Below are 5,518 nucleotides of genomic sequence, written 5' to 3'. Positions count from 1 at the left end.
TTATGAATAACTTATAATAATAATTATTTTTTATTTATAATAATAATTTATGTATCATTTTCAAAATTAATATATACCATTTTATTTTAATTTAAAAGAAAAAAACTGAATTGAAACTAAATGAATTGTTAAAATTTTGATAATTGTTTCTTCATCAAAAAAGATAGCATGACTGACCTAAAATATCTTTCTAAACTAAATTTTAAAGGGTCATCAAATCTTAAAGGTGTTATGTCATTTTTTAAACTAAATATCTAAGTTGCAGACAGTAGTAACTGCCTACTATAAATATGTAGACATGAACATTCAAATTCATCATCCTACACCCTGCCTCATATTTGCCCACATAACTAAACATTTGCTATACTGTTTATAATTTTTGTGTGTTTGGTATTTTGTTTTTGTCATTCATTACTTTTGAAGGTTTATATCATTTACACACTCTTCTGTGACTATTTTGATTCCTGGTGAGCCAGTCAAACTTTATGTGCCTAACACCCAGCTCTCCAAGAACCGAAATGTGCTCCCCCAACACTCTTGTCTATCTTGGTTATCAGCAACTCTAGTCTTCCAGTTGCTCAGTCCAGGAAACTCGTTCCCCACGTCCAAACCATAAACAAATCCTGCTGGCTCTACCCCCTAAACATATCCAGAATTTGCCCGTCTTTCAGCACCTTCACCACCACCACTCTGGTGCAAGTCATCAGCAAACTCACCTGAATCTTTGCCACAGCCTCCTAACCAGTTTTGCCCTCGCTTTGCCCTTCTGCTACTCAGGCACTTCTCAACACAGCAGCTGGAATGATTCTTTTGTAAGAACTGTACAGACCGCCAACGCTTTGCGGGAAAATCTCCAAAGTCTTAACAATGTCTTACAAGGCCCTGAACAATCTTGTCCTGTTATTCATTTCATCTCATCCTCTACTACTTCACTCCAGCTACACTGGCCTCCTCAAATGTTCTGGGCATGCTCCTGACTCATGGCTTTTAATTTTTTATTTTTATTATGGTGACATTATTTAATGAAATCCAGTAAGTTTCAGGTATACAATTCAACAGTAAGGCATATATTTATGTATCCATATATATATATGGATATCCATATGTGTATATATATATGGATATATATATATACATTGCATTGTGTATTCACCTCCCATAGTTAGATTTCTTTCTATCACCACATATTTGACCCCTCTTACCTCATTTACCTCCTTCCTCCCCACTTCCTCTTACTGCCTGGTAACTACTAGTCTATTGCCCATGTCCATGAGTTTCTGTTTGTTTGTTCTGTTCGTTTGTTGCTTTTAGGTTTATATCCCACATATAAATGATGTCATATGGTTTTCAACTTTTTCTGTCTGGCTTGTTTCGCTTAGCATGATTATCTCAAAGTCCATCCATGTTGTCGCAAATGGCAATATTTCATTTCTTCTTATGGCTGAGTAATATCCATTGTATATATGTACCACAGTTTCTTTATCCAGTCATCTATCGTAAGATACTTCAGTTGCTTCCATGTCCTGGACACCATAAATAATGCTGTATGAACATCAGTGTGCAAATATCTCTTCAGATATGAGTTTTCAAGTCTTTGGGGTAAATACCCAGTAAAGGGATTGCTGAATCCTATGGTAGATTAAGGCTCAGATTTTTGAGGAACCTCCATGCTGTTTCCATAATGGCTGTACCAATTTGCAGTCCCACCAGCAGTGTATGAGGGTTCCTTTTTCTCCACATCCTCTCCAACACTTACTACATATCTTGTTGATTATAGCTATTCCAACAGGTGTGAGATGGTATCTCATTGTAGTTTTGATTTGCATTTCCCTAATAGCTTGACTCATGGCTTTTATACTTGATGTTTCGTTTCCTCTGCCTACAATCACTTTGCTTCAAGACCTCTGCATGGCTCACTCCCTCTTACTATGCAGACTTTACTTAGATGTTACCTTCTCAGGTTGGCCTTTCCTGACCACTCTATTAAATTACAACCCTCCCTCCAAGCTTTCTGTCCACCTTCCTTGATTTATTTTTCTCCATAGCACTTATCATCATCTAATATATATGTTTTACTCATTTATTTTATTTGTTGTCTTCTTTACCCTCCTCCATTAGAATGTAAACTTTATAAGGGCAGGGAAATTTACTTGTTTGGTTTACTGTTTTTATGAACAGTAGCTGTCACATAGGTGCTCGATATTTGTTTAAAGAAAAAAAAGTGAGTGAATAATTGCTAACAATTTCTGTTTTTTTGTCATTGGTTATTAACATAATTTCTGTTTATATAAATTCACTGATCAACACTGTAACTATTGCTTCTATGTTGCTGAGCTCTTTATTATAAATTTTGTTTTGGTATGGTTAGATTTTGTATTTGTTTTCTATTGTTGTGTAACAAATCACCTTGATTGCTTAACACAACACCTATTTATTAACTCAGAGTACTGTGGGTCAGAAGCATGATTAGGTTCTGTGACCACAGTATCACAGGCTGAAATAAAGTGTTGGACAGGCTGAATTTATATCAAGGGAACGCTGAGAAAAAAACCTGCTTCCAAGCAATTCTAATTGTTGGCAGAATTCATATCTGTACAGTTGTAGTACTTAGGTCCCTGTTTACTTGCTGAATGTTAGCTGAGGGCTCCTTGTAGAATTAGAGTCTGCTTGCCTTCTTTGCCACATGGCCCTTTCATCTTCAAGACAGCAACATTGCACCCAATCCTTCTCCTGATGCAGTCTCTGACATTGTACTCTGTGACCAATGTAGGAAAATGCTCTGTTTTTAAAGGTTCATATGTTTAGGTCTGGCCCACCTGGATAATCTCCTTATTTTAAGATCAACTGATATGGAACTTTAATTATGTCTGCAAAAGCTCTTCACAGTAGTACAAGATTGACATTTATTTGAATAACTAGGAGCAGGTGTATAGATAGCTGAAGCTGGGAATCTTAGGTAGAATGCTGCCTACCACAGGTTTCTATAATAAAGAAGATTCTTTTCTTCTCACGGGAAGGGGTTGGAAAATCTGTATTACTGAATTGCTGCAAGCTTGAGAAACTTGTCTCCTAACTGGGTAAACAACTATTGATTCACATTTTTTTTTTTTTTCCTATCAGAAAGCTGCAGTCCTGTTTCCTGCTTGTAGGTATTGCACTGCTTTTTTTCTACCAATTCCTTAATCATCTTCTGATTTACTGGGTTTAATCATTTAGTCACTGGGTTTCTTTCAAGAAGGGATCATGAGGGCCATATTCTCTGAGTTTTTTATTATATTTGAAAAATGCTTCCTTATTAAATGGAAAAATGGCTAGACATAATATTCTTTCCTTCAAGGCTTGGTAAACATGATCTTTTATATTCTGATACTAACTACTACTGCAAGGATGTTAGAGATCAGCCTGGTCTCCCTTTTTTGTTGTTCCCTGGCTTTTTTCACTTTCATGACTGAAAAAAAACTTTACTTTTGAGGTTCAATAACTTAGCCAGAACCCTTTTGATATTTTTATTTTTGTATAAATTTTTAAGAAAGAAATTCAGCTCTTTTATCAAAGATTATTTTTATCATATCTTCAACTATATTTTATTTTAGAGTTTTTCTACTTTAAAAGCACCAATTCTCTTTCAGAAGCCTATTTGTCTTTTTTCTCTCTCTCTTTAGGGCCTATGACCTTTTCCTTAAATCATTAATTGAATCTTTCCTTTCTGTATTTTTTTTTTTTTCCTTCTCTCAAATTCATAATGAAGCCCTAGAGACTAGTGAGACCTGGTGATTTTTTTCTGTATCTGATGGTGTGCAGCAATGGTAACTGTGGACTTCTGGCTTCAGTAGTTTTTATCAGTTTTCCTTCAGGCTGTCCACTTGTACTCTGAGTCCACTTCTTTTCAAGTTGTAAGAGTATAAGGAAAAGTTCTCAGAATTTTCCAGATTTTTTATACCACATTAGAGGGTGAGAGTGGGGAAATGTTTTGGAACTATACTAAGTCATAGGAGAACATTTTATTTCTCTCCCTTCTAATACATGTTGAAAAATGATATTAAATTGTTTCCTTTTCTTGTTTGGCTTCTGTTGGTGAGATATTTTTTTCTAATTTTTATGTTTTGTTTGTTTGCATCTTTGCTTTCTATTATATTTTTATCTTTGTTAGTATTGTGTATAATGCGTGAAGAATAATCAAAACATAATTGTATAACTCATTGACATTACAATATGGATAATTTTTCCAAGAAACAAATGATTTTCAGTAACCAGAAGTACTCCTCCTCCTCATTTTGATTACTATCCCTTGCTCCTTCTTAAGGATAACCAGTATTTTGACTAACACAGTAATTCACCCTTGCCTGCTTTTAAACATTATATGAATGAAATAATAGGATATGTATATTTTTCTGCTTTCTTTCAGACAATATAACATTTCGTAACAACATAACACAACATAACATTTGTGAAGTTATCCTGTTGCTGTATATAGATATAGTTTATTTATTTTACTCTACAATTTAGCCATTCTATTATTTATGGACAATGGAGTTGTTTCCATTTTTGCCTACCATAAATAATACAGCTGTACATGTTATTGACATGACCCTTGGACCATGTTTTCACAAATTTTTGTTTGTAAACTAATTTCAACTAGGAATTGAAAGAGCCACATGATATGCATATGCTTGGCTTCATAGACAATGCTAAATGGTTTTCCAAAATGGTTTTACCAATTTACACTTCTACCCACAATGTGTGAGAATCGCTCCACATACTTGCCATACTTAGAATTGCCAGTCTTTTTATTTCTAGCTACCTGGTGGATCTGTAGTGAACCCATTTGTAGGTTTACTTTTTATTTTCCTAATTACTAATAAAGTTGGACATTGTTCTAATTTATCTGTTGTCAGCTAGGCATCACGACCAAGATATTTTCTGTATCACAGAGAAGAAGCCAGAGATTATATTTCCAAGAATTTTTTGTCTGTTCAATTCTGGATTAAAGTCTGACATTGAGAGGCAATTCTAAGAAGGGAAAGAAAGGAAAGGTCATATTCTCCAGAGGACATTGTAGCCACACTAACAGGCAACAAGAGATTCTCAGTAGTGTCTTGATGAGCTCTTGAGTACCACTCACTTAACTGATATAGACTGAGAGATGGTGGGAGTGTCTCTGAGCTCTACTCTCCCTTCTCTTTAAATGTGCGTAGAAGCTTTTAATTCCCTCTACTAAAACTCTTCATATCCTAAATACATAACGTATATTCTATTTTCCTATCCAGAGCCCTGATGGTGTCAATACCTTTTCACATATGTATTGACCCTTGAGATCCTTCCGTGAAGTGCTTATTCAAGTCTCTTGCCTTTTCTCCCATGCTGCATCATTTGTTTTTTTCTTCTTGATTGGTAGAAGTCTTTTATATCATTTTGGCATTCAGTTATAGATGATATAAATACTTCTCCTACTTTGTAGCCTACTTTTTCACTCTCTCAAGTGGTATTTGGTATTTTTTTAATTAAAAAGTACTTAATT

This window comes from Pteropus alecto, unplaced genomic scaffold (assembly GCF_000325575.1).
Source record: "Pteropus alecto unplaced genomic scaffold, ASM32557v1 scaffold196, whole genome shotgun sequence".
Taxonomy (NCBI): domain Eukaryota; kingdom Metazoa; phylum Chordata; class Mammalia; order Chiroptera; family Pteropodidae; genus Pteropus; species Pteropus alecto.
Note: the sequence above shows the minus strand (reverse complement) of the source record.